Source organism: Vulpes lagopus, chromosome 11, assembly GCF_018345385.1.
Source record: "Vulpes lagopus strain Blue_001 chromosome 11, ASM1834538v1, whole genome shotgun sequence".
In the NCBI taxonomy this organism is placed as follows: Eukaryota; Metazoa; Chordata; class Mammalia; order Carnivora; family Canidae; genus Vulpes; species Vulpes lagopus.
The window spans coordinates 72521318-72535776 of NC_054834.1; the positions used below are offsets into that span (position 1 = coordinate 72521318).

At 54.1% G+C, this 14459-nt stretch overlaps 1 long non-coding RNA gene across 1 annotated transcript; it reads right to left on the minus strand.

Annotated features, from left to right (window-relative positions):
- Positions 1-8033: 8033 nt before the first annotated feature.
- Positions 8034-12646, minus strand: LOC121471927. Its single transcript, XR_005982735.1, has 4 exons — positions 12489-12646; positions 12006-12270; positions 10041-10213; positions 8034-8384 (listed from the first exon to the last, which is right to left on the minus strand). It is a non-coding gene; the product is annotated as an uncharacterized LOC121471927 (long non-coding RNA).
- Between the last annotated feature and the right edge of the window lie 1813 nt (positions 12647-14459).

Here is a 14459-nt window from a genome sequence, read left to right on the forward strand (position 1 = left end):
GCGAGGGGGAGGGGGGGCAGAGGGAGGGGGTTTGCTTTGCAGCACTGAGGCCCTTGCAAAAGATAAAACTGGCAGGAATTTTGAGGGGAACTGGAAGGAAGTGATCCTCCGTTAGTCTGAGACGGAATGTCAAGATGCTTGAGAAATACACAAAATAAAGATTTTCCCAGAAATGGGGGGGGGGGGGAGGAGATGACCTAATGGTATTTTTTTTTTTTAAGATAAAAGAAATGTAGTGAGTGGGGCGGGGGTGTGGGGGGGAGATCTCAGCAGTTTCCCAGGCGTGACTGGGCCTCGATTCTGTTTCTCTTATTTATTTCTACATTTAAAAAGGAAGGCAGGGGGATCGGGGAAATGCTGGCAAGGCCCTTGGAACGGGCTGCAGAGCGACAGGCAGGAAGACGCTGTGGGCTCTCAGAGCTGGACTGAGCCACAAGAAAGGGCCCTGCTGCCACCAAATGTGTGTCACACAAGAACTGCCTGCCCCTTGGAAATGCCACAACCCCCCCCCCCAAGGGGCTTGTGTCCACACGCCTCTTGGAGTCCCCACTGTCACCAGTGGGAGATGGTGTTCAATGATCAGGGGCGGGATAGATAGCTCAGGCTGGCCCAGGCCTGCCCCAGGCGATGGCTCGCTCATGGAAAACGCACCGGCACCTGTCCGCAAGCACAGCGCTCCGTCCTCTTCCACCCCTGCTTCTCCTGCTCACTGCTTCCCCTGCTGTGCTCGGGTCCACCCCATGACGGTGGCACTCATGCCCACAGCAGCCCAGAGGAGAGGACAGAGTGGGGCAGAGGCCCGCAGATGAGGGGAGAGAAGCGTTCTTCAGAGCTGATAAAAGCCATCCATGCACAGATCCAGACATCCCAGAGTCCAACGTCAGACAAGTCTATTAAAATATACCTAGGATTTTGCTTTTAATCAGGTATGTTAAGATGACAGACACAGAAAGCACTGCCTTGAAAGAAGAACATGTTAGTTACAGCCACCTCGCAGAGCCACAGGGACAGGCCCGGGGCCGGTCAGGAGCAGCAGCAGTCATGGTTTCAACGATCCAAATCAGCAATTATGGAGCATCAGGAATGATTACAGCCCAAGAGAGTATCTTGGAAACAGCCGGAGAAGCAAGGTAGAGCTGAAGTCCAGGTGACAGTGGGACCCTCCGCTGGCCTCCGCCCAGCAACAGGGAGGCGGAAAACCATGCCTTTGCGTATCATAGGGGTTAGGAGTAAAACAATCACCTAAAACTGTATATGTCCAACCACAAACACGTGAATAAGGACGTACGCTAAGGTTTGGGGAGTTTGTCTATGGATGTGTGTGCCTGGTTAAAGGAAACACATATCTTTTTTTTTTTTTTAAGATTTTATTTATTTATTCATGAGAGACACCGAGAGAGGCAGAGACACAGGCAGAGAAGCAAGATCCCCGCAGGGAACCTGATGTGAGACTCAATCCCAGGACTCTGGGATCATGCCCTGAGCCAAACCACTCAACCACTGAGCCACCCAGGTGTCCTAAAGAACACATATCTTTAACTTTGCAAGAAAGATGCTGATTTATTTTCCAAAGTGGTGGCACCAAGTGATACTTGGGACAGCGCTGTGCAGATGCTCTGGCTCCTCTCATCCTCAGCAACGCTGGCTTTCTGATGTTTGCCAATCTGGCAGGTGAGAAACAGTGTCTTAGAGTTTTATTTTTAATCTTCCATGTTGGGTTTCCTCTCCTATGAAGTTAGAGTTGAGGCTTTGTCCAGTGAGCTGCTTCTTACTGATTTATAGGCATTCTTCACTGAATTAACCAGGCATCGATATCCTGTGTTCTGAAGCTCTGGCATCTGGGGCCTGGCTGTCCCTAGAGGGACTGCCAGGGTCAGCCCATTCCTAGAGACAGCAAACGGCTCGCCCAGGAGCACGCCTTTCATACACACCAGCCTATACCCCAACTCTATGCTTTATCAGGCCTCCACACTCTGAGCTACTGTCCCCCTGGGGCCTGATCACTCCAGGGCAGGTGCCACACAACCAGGGACAGCCTCAGTACCCCAGAGCCTGCTGAAATTACTCAAACTAGCCGATCCTCAGCCTGCTTGCCCTGCCCCACCTATTCGTTTCCACAGAAACTGCAGTAAAGTCCTCGCCCACGTTTTTCTGCGAGCTCCCTTTCTCTCCTGACTGACTCTGGTACTTCGCTGCACGCCCCCCATGGTGCAGTGGGCTCCTGCCTCCTGATCCATTGACCTTGCTGCCTTAATAATAGTAAAACTTGTATCAAAACATCCATCCTCTTCATACTAATTCTTTGTCCATTCTACATGTTACATCTCCTCAGTCCACAGGTGGTCTTTTCATGCCTTCTGTGGCATTTTGAGAAACGTGAGTTGTAAACACAAATGCAATCAAATGTATCAGCTACACCAAAGACCCCACCAAGAACAGAAAGCCAAGGGAAATCACACAGACACCTGTTAAAGCTTCTCTCAGAGGTGACATCCCTGCAGCTGCTCATGCATCACTGGCCAAAAACAAGTCGCATGTTTGGGGTCACCACAAATGCAATGGCGCGGTCACTCCCACAGGTGGGTCATACATAGACGTGTCTGTCGGAGCAGAGAGGAGCGAGACTCTCCTGTCGGCTTTGAAGAAGTCAGCTGCCATGTTGTCAGAGGAGGGCCCACATGGCTAGAGCCTGAGGGTGGCCCCTAGAAGCCAAGAGCAAGAGTGGCCCCTTGGCCTGACAGCCAGTGGGAAGACGGGGAAAACTCAGTCCTACTGTTGCAAAGAAGTGAATCCTGTCAAGAACCATGAGCGTGGAAGTGGATTCCTCCCCAGAGCCTCCCAGTAAGACCTTCACCCTGGGCTCTTGTGAGATCCTGAGCAGAGAACTGTCAAGCCCACCCGGACTTCTGCCCTAACGAACTGTGACCTAATCAACGGGTATTGCTTTAAGCTGCTGTGTTAGTGGTGATTTGTTACTCAGTGTGGGTAACAGATACAGATCTGGGTGGAGAGTTGCCATCTTACCGCATGCCTTGAAGTACTTAGGCCCCAGAATATTTGGTGGAGAACACTGATGCCCACCACAGACCCCCTACCTCACGCCTCACACAGAAATCGACTCCAGATCGTTGAACCATTCAACGCAAAAGGCAAAACCGTAAAACGTTCAGAGGACAATAGATAGAGACAGACATCGACATGGCCTCAGGGCAGCGCCGGCGTCTTAACACACAAAAGTACCAACTATGAAAGAAAAGATTGATCAATTCACTTTTAGGCAAATAAAAATTAAGATGTTTGCCACGAAGATTTGGCCTGTAAAGACACCTCAAAAAATACATTTCAGGCCAAAGAGAAATAACCCCAGAAGGAAAAGGCAAGATGCAAGAGAAATCATGAGCCCTGGGAGCCATTGGGGAACATTTGGGTAAATATAAACAAACACTGACCGCATAAAACAAGAAAAGTCATGTCTAAGTTGGGGAGGTTAAAATTAGAAATAAAATACATGACACAGTTGCCCATCAGTCATCAGTCAGAGGGGAGGTGACATATTCTAAAGCCTCCCATCACTGGAAGGGGAATAAAATATGAATTAACTTAGGCGTGTAAAAGTTGATGATGCCTGGTAAAAGCCTCTGGAGTCACCATGGAAAGAACAGAGATTACATGAGGTCCAGGGTAGTAGAGGGGGAGAGATTCAAATGAGAAGAAAAATACACAATCTGAAAGGAAGTTACAAAAAGAACAGACAGGCCGCGTGGCAAACTCGAAATAAAGGGCAGAGATAAAGCCTGCTGCCCCACAACTGTGCAGAAAGGAGCAGTGACTCTGATCTTGACCTTGAGGAAGGACACCGTGCTGACCCCTACACGGCTCTCATGGGCTGTCTCCTCCTCGACCTTCAGGTTTTGGCTTTAATTCCACCTTCTGAGAGAGGCCTCTGCCAACCTCCCTGTCCAGGACTGGTCCTCAAGCTCCCCTTCTTCTTTGAGGCTGAGGGATAGTCTGCCCTCATTATGCATGGATGCCATATTTGCAAATTCACCTTCTCGCTAAAACTCCCCAAATCAGTCCTTGTTGCCCCTTCGTGATCGCTTGCACAGCACCAAAGCATTCGATGCACACATTCCCAGCCCAGGGCAAACAAAGCTCAGCGCTTTGCAGATGGTCTTGCATTTATTCCGGGGGCAGGTGGGGGGGGGGGCGGTGGGGAGGAGGGGGGCAGGCAGGTCTTTCTAACAAACCACAGCACAGGGAAATGAGTCTGACCCCACTACGGGGTCTCCAAGCCCTTTCACTGGTTTCTGCTCTGTCAGCTTGTCCAAAGATGGTTTTAATGTTACCTAAAGTTTTCTCCTAAGTCGATCTTCACAAATGCCTGTTCTGCTCCTGTGTGACCTTGATGGAGCCTGACCCAAGTCCCTGGCTCCTCGACCCGAGGCCTGCCGTATCAGCTGAGCTGAGCCGCTGCCCTTGGAGGAAGCGCCCTTCCTCACCTTCTGGCCCGGCCCATGGGCTTGGACACCAGCTAATCTCAGTCCCGTGTGCAGGGGACACCCCACAGATCCCGGGGCCAGTCCTGCCATCACATACCCATCCCTTGCCCAGAATGCATGTGGCACTGTGGGGGATGCGGCCTGAAGCCCGCAGGTGTAGAAGAGTGCAGACGTGCCCAGAACCCCCTCTGAGACAAGAGTCTACGACAGACAACGACGCTGTTGTTGGGAAATCCGGCCATCACTGGCAAGCACCCCTGCCAAGAGGGATTTCACTTCCTCCCACCTCCTGCCCCTCCCGCCAGAGCCCCCACCTCATTTCCGACATTCTCACCAGGTGATCTGAAATGACACTAAGCCTGGATGATGCATCTAATGTTTCCTGGAACCGGCCCGCCAACGTGCTTCTCTGTGGCCACAGGTGCGGGACTGTGGGGGCGCCCCAGCCAGGCCGCATTACGTCAGGCCCAGAGCATGGTCGCCCCTCCATCAGGCACAATGGAAAGTCTATGAAGCCCAGGGTGCTTCTGGCTTCTAAAATGTCTTTGTTTTTTGATTTTTGTTTTTTGTTTTTGTATTCTGAGCTTTGTTTCTGGAGCAGGAGGGGTAGTAGGAGGAACCCCAAAGGAAGCCAGGGATTAAGATAACCCTTGCAAGGGCAGCCTGTCTCCCCTGTAGTATTTCCTGCTGAGCAAATGTCTGGGGTGTGACAGGGCTCCCCTTGGACGCACATCAGCCCCAAAACTCCCGAGGTCCAGTGTCCATCTGGGTGCTGGGACTAAGGAAGGTGACAAGCCACAGGCCACTGGGCACTGCTGTTTCCCCCAAGGCAGCGGGAAGAGGGGGCATCAGCTACAGGTGGGGAGAGTGTCGAGCAGCAGCAGCCCCCTGTTCCTGGCCACCTCTTGAAAGGATGTGCTGGACGGAGCCCATCTGAGGGGTGGCTGCAGCAGAGCAAGTGGTGGGACCAGGGGAGCACTTCCCCAACCCCTCGGCCATCCCACACCACACTGAGAACTGCTGGCTCATCAGGCAGGGCCCCAGGCTGCGGTCCTCTGCTGGGCTTGTCCAGGGAGCCCCACACGGCACAGAGCAACCCATACTGCCTCTGCTCTTTAAAACGAACTAGGGGTGGTGAAAGGGGAGGAGGGCGGGGGGTGGGGTTGAGTGGGTGACTGGCACTGAGGGGGACACTTGACGGGATGAGCACTGGGTGTTATTCTGCATGTTGGTAAATTGAACACCAATAAAAAATTAATTTATTAAAAAAATAATAATAATAAAATAAATGACCACCAAGCACCTCCAGCTCTTCTTCCTGCAGTCAACCCTTGCAACCCCAACATTCTGCAGAGGGAGAAACTGAGGCACCCCCCTCAAAGACCCCACAATGACCAGAGGTGCCACATGGGGAACGCAGGTCTTTGGGGCACTCTGTCCCACAGGATCCTGCCTGGCCGTCGAGGTCCCCCCACCTCATCCCTTTCATGCACATCACTCACACGAACCAGGCTGTTCTCCTTCTTACCCAGACACCCCGCCCTCACTCACAGTCCTCCCACCTGGATGCCTCTCCTGCTGGTTGTAGCCAGCTCCGGAGATGCACCCCCAACCCCTCCACCATGATCCTCACCTCACGCCTCTCCCACTCCTCACAGGACCAACCTGAGAGCCCACAGGGCACTGCAGAAATGTGTCTGTGGGGGTCCATGCGGGGTCCTATAAGACAGTGTGGCTTCTTTTGGGGTGGCTCACCGTGGGGAGCCCGGCCACTTGCATAGAGGACGCTCACCCAGGGGTGGCGAGGTGCTGAGTGAGGCTCTCCAAACCCGAGGAGCTGCCCCGGGGACACATCCTCCACAGACACCAACTGCTGCCTGCGGAGAGATCCTGAGCCACGGCCACCCAGCTAAGCCCCTCCCATGCCTGAGCCACAGACTGAGAGACAGTGTTTATGGTTGCTTTAAGCCCTTAATTCTTAGGGAAATTTGTTGTGCAGTGAGAGATAACTGAGCCCTCTGCTTTCCGGAGGCCTTATTTCCGAGCCAGGGTCAAGCTCACCTTCCTTCCCATTCCCAAGAAGCCTGTCCTGGCGCTCGGGGCACGGATCGTGCCCTCCCCTGGGCCCCGCTCCGTAAACCAAGAGTGAGTCGCTGGTCTCTCTGGGCCCGCATATCCCTCCTCTGTCAGCTGGGGTGACCTTGCCCATCAAGGGACATTCGGTGACATCTGAACACATTGACTTGAGGGTTGGTGGCTGACAGCCAATGGGTGGAGGCCATAGGGATGCTGCTCGACATGCCACACACAGGACATGATTCATCCAAAACTAGTGCCGCAGGGGAGGGACCTTGACTGAGAATTTGGTGAGACTGCCCACGGAGAGGCTGCAGCACTAAGCCTGCCATGTGGACAGCCTGTGACAGGACGGTCCCCTTCTCTTCTCCTTTCTGGGGCTCCCACAGGATCTAGGGCCCCCAAGCCCTCTGGGCTCCCAGAAGGCAGAGACTGCCTATCCCTCAGGAGCCAGGGAAGGGACCCATTGCTCCTGGACCCAATGCCAGGTCACAGAGCAGGAATAAACCCGACTGGGCCCCTCCTTACCGGCATGCTGCCCAGAGTTCATAGGGAAACCAATAGGAGTCTGGCCTCTCCTCTGCCAGGTTGGGCCACCCTCCTCTGCCACTGCCACCCTAGCCTTCCTGGCCTCCCCAGCTGATGAGCATGGTCTTCCCTCAGGAGCTGGGTGACCCCTTGTATGTGTCCTCTCTCTCCAGGTGCCAGTCCCACCAGAACGACTCTGGTTTTGAAACGTTTGGGTTGAAGAGGAGAGCAACGAGGGCACACGTGAGGAGTGTTCCAGCTCAAATCCAGAAGGTCCAACTCTGGTGCTTTGTGTGATTCTAAGCCTGGAAAACAAAACAGGGCGACAAACTTGCTTTTGCTGCCAAGAGTTCACTGTGAGCATCAGGTCTCAGCAGGAGTCCTACCGTTGACCTGAGGCCAAGAGCCTGCTCTGACTGAGAGCCTGCCTCCCTGCCCCTGTCCCTAGGATGGAAGTCTGCACTGGGGCTTGCTCCTGCTGGAGGCCCCTCCTCACCACCAAGAACCTGCCATGGACAGAGTACAGGGCCACACCAGGCCCTGCACCAGGGTAGTCTTGTCTTTACTGGCAACAAAACCCGCTCAGTGACAGATAGCATGGACGAGGGTCCTGAGACCTCCAGCCCCAGCTCATCCCAGACCCCACATCAGCCCTGGGTGGTGTTACCTACAGCGTGAGGTTGGTGGTGCTGACCTGGGTTTTGGGGAGCAGCACATTCCCAAGACTCCAGGCCCTGCCCCAACAGCCTCTCTTCATCTCCCCTCAAGATCCCGACCCCAGAACCTGGGTGACCAAAACCATGTCATTGAAGTTTCAAATGCCCTGGACACTCAGCCTTGACCCTGATTTTTGTGTTCCACTGGGTTTTGTTAGAATTGATGATATATCCACTAGATGAATGACTCCAAGTTCATTCGTTCACACTACAAACATTTATTGAATGCCTGTTGTATACCAAACATTGTGTACAGGGATGCTATGATTCCCAAATCCATCAGGGGCCTGGCAGGTCTACCCATTACCTTGAGGAACATCGTGGGGAGATGAGACCATGTTTAAAAGGCTCGAGTACGGGCTCATCCTCACACGCAGCTGACCCTTTGTGTACAAGACCATGCTTCGTGGGAAAAGACACCAAACGAGAGAAATCATTGACTAGAAGAAGTTTACGCTCCGGGGGGGAGGCAACCCCCTCACTCAGAAACAACCATGTGCCAATGATCACTGGAAAAATCAATCCCAGGTCCCTGTGTAGATGTACCTCAGCCACATGGAGAGATCTGGAAGGAGAAAAGCAACATGGTGTCAAGGGAGATTGTGAAGTCCTAGTTCCTTTCTCAACTCTGCCACTCATTGGTCTTAGACAAATAACATATCCCTCTAAAACTCAGTTTCCCCACCTGAGAAATGGAACCTGTAACCTGCTGGGGCTGGGGGGAGTTGGTAGAGCATGATTGAATGTCTGCGTGGGGCCAAGTGGCCCAGCGCCCAGCACTGATGGGGAAGGTGCCCCAGCAGAAAAGGAAGGTGGCGTTGCCTCCTCTAGCAATGTCTTCCAAGCAGTGGGAAGGAGCCCAGCCTGTGTCCCCCGCACGAGTCCACCCATCTGCCTGGACGCCAAACAACCTGGGCAAAGGCTGTGTCAGCACTGCCAGCCCCGAGGCAGCTCAGGGCATCACATCTGGTGATCACAGAGGGCCGGGCAGCCTCCACTGAGACTGCCCGGGGAAGACAAGGGTCACCACTGCTGGAGAGGCCTGGCCAGCCACCGGGGGCGCCCTGCAGGGCAGGTATGAGGGTACCATACACAAGGTCAACTCAGGCAAAGGTCAACTCAACATGGGCCATAGACCTGAATGTGAAATCTACTATTATGGAACGTCTACAGGAAAGCAGAGGAGAAACTCTGTGACTTTGAGTCGGACAAAGAACTCCTAGAAGGGACTGAAAATGCACGGACCTAAAAGAACACATCGTACGTTAGATCTCGTCAAAATGAAAGACGTCCACTCCCCAAATGATACTGTTAATAAAATGAACAGATGAGCTAGAGACCTGGAGAAATATTTGCAAATACACATCTGATCAATGTCTTATGTCCAAAATATACAAAGAGCTCTTAGGACTCAATAACAAGACAAAAAGAACCCAGTGGTTTAAGTGAGTAAAATCTGAACAGATGTTTCACAGAAGATTAAACAGGGCATCAAATAAGCAAGTGAAGCAATGTTCCACATCACTAAATCGCACGAGATACTTCTGACGATGGCTAAAGTTTTAAGCTGACGACTCCAAATGTTAACAAAATGAGGAGCGACTGGGACTCTCAGATGTTGCTGGTGGGAACAAGAAATGAGGAGGCCACTCTGGAAAAGAATTTGCAGTTTCTTGTAAAGTTAAATATTCACTTCACATAAATCCAGCAATCCCACCTTCTAGCATGTCCCAAGAGAAAGGAAAACACGTCCACGCAAAGACCTGAATCCAGATGTTCACAGCAGCCTTATTCATTGAAATTAGCCACAACCAGAAACAACTCAAATGGTGGATAGAAAACCAATTACTATGTATTCATACAATTCAGCATTTGGGCAACATTCAGGAATATTCAGCAGTGAAAGAAACTAACCACAGACACACGGACCAACGTGCGTGAACTCAAATGCATTGTGCTGACAGGAACCAGACCCTTGAGGCTGCGTACTCAGTGACTCCACTTGGATGACATTTTGGAAAAGGGAAAACTGTAGGCACAGAGAATAGGTGTGTGCTTTCCGGGGGCTGGGATGGGGAGAGACACTGCCTGGACCTTTGGGGGCAAAGGTGCTGTTCTGTGCCCTGACTCTGGGGCTGGTTGCACAACCATATACCTTTAACAAAAGGCATCAAACCATCAAAATGGTGACTTTTCCCATATGCTAAGTATAGCTCCTGACCTCTCCTTGAAATTCATCGTCCTCATCAATGAGGGTGATAAAGTCGCAGTCAGAGAATGACCACATCCCATGTAGCAGGTACAGTGCCGAACGATGGACATGTTGCGTCCCCAGTGGTCACTTATCCAGTGGGTCCTGTCTTCTCCCCATTTTACAGAAGAGTAAACTGAGGCCTGGAAAAGTAAAGCCAGCTGGCATCACCAGCAAGGAAATGATGGAGTCAGGCTTTCTATGCAATCCACACCCCAAGCCCCTGAGGCTGTCCTGGGCGGGGGGCTCCTTGGGCACCGCCAAGCCAGATGCCACCATCGTGCACTTTCCAGAGGGAGGGGTGAGGCCTCAGGGGAACCGACTGCCCAACCTCACAAGGAGAGAAATAGAATGGGGGGGAGGTCGCCATGGTCCGGAAACACTCATCCCTCACACAATCTTGAGGATGGAAAAGGCCGGAGATAGAGCAGGATTGAGGACTGGGGGCCGCACAGGTGCGCTGAGCCAGGCTCTGCCCTCAGGAAGCTCACCGCTTCCTCTGGCCCAATGTCGCGCCCTACACCTCTGCCCAGACATCCTCCCGCAGGTCCTCCTTGGAGCTGCCTGCTGGGGCCCAGGGAGAGGGAGGCCACCGGCTAAGAGAGTGAGGGAGCTGTGGCCACATCTCAGGCCTGTCTGGGAGGGATCCTGGCCCCAGGGAGGGAGGGGGAGGAGAGGGGCGCTGTGCTTCCAAGCCGAGAATCTGTGTCCACACTGCACCCTGCAGCGTGGCGCAGGGGTCTGCGGGAAGGGCCCAGCGTCCTGACCAGCAGGAGCAGTGGAGCAGTCAGGAAGCTCTGTGCCTGCCCAGCTCAGGGTTCAAAGCTCCAGGAATGTGCGTGCGGAATACCCCACCTAGAGGCAGGAATGCCACCGGGTCCCCGTGGCCGCTGCCAGCCTTGCAGCTTTCCCAGCAGGGCTGTCCCTGGGGGCCAGGACCTGCTCCTCACCAGCTCCCAGAATGGCCTCCTCCTGGGCTCCTATCCTGGCTGTGCCACCTACAGGCAAGCCACCCAGCTGCTCTGTGCCTCGGTTTCCTCCTCCTTACCGTGAGAACTGAAATCCTGCCTACATCCCAGTCTCTGCAAGTGGTGTCACGGTGATGATAGACGGACGGCCGGTGACGGAGTCCTGGCACACCCGGAGCCTGCCTGCACCCGGACCCCACCGCCTGAAGTCTGGGGTCTCCCACTCAGGCCAGGCAGCGGTGCCGAGATGCCAAGATAGCCCAGCCCGGGAACCTCTGTGGCCCCTGCTGGCAGCTGGGACGGCACTTTGCCCCCACTGCTGGCACGTTCCAGGCCGTGCCCAAGGTCTGGCCTAGACTCACGGCCACCCCAGAGGGAAGGGGTGTCTGGGTGGGAGAAGCGGGGAGCTGGCCTCCGGGGCCTCCATGTCCTTACGCACCAGGCCTCCCGCTCCCGCGATGCCCCGTCAGGTGGTAGACGCAGCACAGGGTGCTCGCCACCCCTGAGCTCTGAAACCCCAACACCAGGCCACGTAGAGCCATGTCCCCCACAGTAGGTTGCTCACGGATAAGGACGACGAGGCTCAGGAGGCCACGTCCTCTCTTGAGGTCAGCAGGAGGGAATGGCAGAGCTGGAAATGGAACCCCAGATTCCTGCTCCAGAGCTCCAGCTCCCCTCTCAACCTCCACCCACTTGGATGTCGGGGTCCACTTGCTCAGGAAGTGCTCCCCTCCCACCGTGTGGCCCCGCATGGCCCCCCAGACCAGGAACTGAATTCCTGGAAGAAAGGCAAGGCTTGTCATCTTGAATTAGGACTGCCATGGGCTTTTGGGACCTTTGCTTTCAAAGGTTCCTTCTTCCATAAAATACTGCTAATAATAATCATTTATATTTACAATGGCATTGCAATGAAAACAAATTAACATTATATATTGCATTACTTCCTGCGGCTGCCATAACAAATTACCACCGAGCAGAAGCTCATTCCCTCCCGGTTCTGGAGACCAGAAGTCTGCAACTGCGATGTGGGCAGGGCTGTGCTCCCCCTGGAGGCTCGCGGAGGGGGGAACCCACTCTTCTCTTCTAGCTTCGGGGACTCCGGGCGCTCCCGGGCAGTGGCCGTGCCCCTCAGTCTCCGCTTCTGTGGTCACGCAGCCTCCCTCTGTGTCTTTGCATGGCCTTCTTAGAAGGACGCCAGTCACTGCATCAGGACCCATGTCAACCAATCACCTCTGCAAAGGGCCATGTTCCCAAATAACATCACTTCTGAGGTTCCCAGTGGACATGAATTTTAGGGGGGCGCTATTCAACCCAGTACATATGTGAAAACGTTTCCTTCAACCCCAAAGTTCATCTTTTTAAATCTGATTTTTAAAGATATTAAAATGTTTCTCTGGGCTCAAGCAGTGTGCCCCCCCAGTTCCCTGCTGCCCCCAAGCCCCCGGCTCACCCCCCGTGGTCAGGCCCCGCCGGTGCCTCCATTCTTTCCCTCCGCCCCAAGCCCGGGCAGATGATACTCCCTGCTGCAGTCGGCTCGGTCCCGGGCACCTTCCCCCGGCCGCCCTGCACAAACGGCTCTGCCCGGGCTGCCACCCGCCCGGCTCAGGCTCCCGATACAAACGCGAAGGTTGGATTTTCTGGGCGCTGCTTTAATTTTTCAAATAGCAATCCAGTTACCAAGCGCATTGGCACCTGGGCCCAGTTCCACCACGACTTGGCAGGACCCGCGGGAGCCGCTGGCAGTGATGGATGCGGGGCCCCCGCCACCGCCCCGCCCGCCCCGACCGCCCGGCCACCCGCGCCAGCCCAGTGACCGCGAGCGCACGGCCAGCCCCCGGCAGCTGCGAGGCCTGAGTGCCAAGACGCAGAGCGGGCTTCTCCCAGCGGCGGGATCCGGCTGGGCAGGCTGCCTGGCCTGGGCTCTGGGAGCCGTGCGCAGGGCCTCCCCTCCGCCAGGGGCTGCACCGCCTGATGGGCTTCCTGCCCCCCCCGCCCCCGCCCCATGGTCCCACACTCCCTGGCCCCATCACCAAGGTAAAAGCTCTTCGAAAATAAAACCCAAGAACAGACACAGAAACCCAGAGCTGGAAGGAATTTCGCCATTAGAAGGTCCAGCCCTCTGGGGGGCATGGTCAGGGAAACCGAGGCCTGGGCCAAGAGGCCACAGAGCCAGGACTGGAACTGGGACCCGGGCTGTCAGAAGAGACAGGTACTCAGCAGTCGTCAGGAGGGTGGGAGCCGACCTGGCTGGGGCCACAGCCCACCACCACTTGCTGGCTCTGCAACTCTGGACAACCCCGGGCCTCGGTCTTCCCACCCACAAAATGGGGGTAATGTGGCAGCCTTCTCAAGGGCACCATCAGGATGACGGGATTCAATCCATGCATGGGAACAAGCAAGCCCCAGCGACAAGTCAGCATCACCGCATGTGGGATGCACAGCCCAGGAATGGCAGAGGACCTGAGGCAAGTCAGTGGGACCCCCGTGGCAGGAACAAGACAAGGCAGTGCCAGGCAGCTCTACCTGGTGAGGCCGTCACCTGGATTGTTCATGCACCAACCCGCTATTAAGTGCCATCTGTATGTAAGCCACTGTCAGTGACACCAGCTTCCTAGCTGTGGTTCCCTGACTTGCAAGTATTGGCGATAGTACAAGATAGAGACTAAATTGGAGGGGCTTCAAGCCCCCCAAACATCCCCAGAGGGGATGCAACCAGCTTGAGGACAGATCCCGTTCAGGCCTGTGCCCTTCTCATCACTACAGCCGGTGAATAGGGCACCAAAGGGCATCCCTCCTCCCCTGCCAGCCTCCCATGAAGCCTGGAGACCCCATCTTATCACCCCTTGAATGTCTCCAAAACTCCATCCTCCAACAGGTAAGCATCTCAGCTGAGCCAGGGGCTACTTGAGCCCAAGGGGAGGGGACAGGACAGGTCAGAGGAGGAGGACATGAATGCTTCTAGACGGGCTCCATCCGACACAGCAGTCCCTGGCCATACACAGCAGGGGAACACTTGGGGATGAGACCCCCCCAAAACCTGTTTTTTAAATTCATTTCACTTTGATTAATTTAAATTTGAAAACCAGAGCAATGTAAAATGGTTTTCTGCTTCACCTAAGTTTATTGCTTTGGCAGGACATGGAAGGTTTAGCATCTGAATTTGAGATGTGCTGTCAGTACAAAAATAACACCCCGGATTTCGGAGAATTAAATCCGCGCAAAAGAATGTAAAATATCTTGTTAATAATTTTGATCTGATTACATGCTACAATAATATTTTGGATAGCTCGAGTTAAAGAAAATGTGATTAATATCCATTTTACCTGTTTCTTATTACTTTGTCAACATGGCTACTAAAAATAAGGTATTATCCTCCACACATTTGTAATTTATTTCTGTTGGGCGGGGCTGGTCGAGAGAG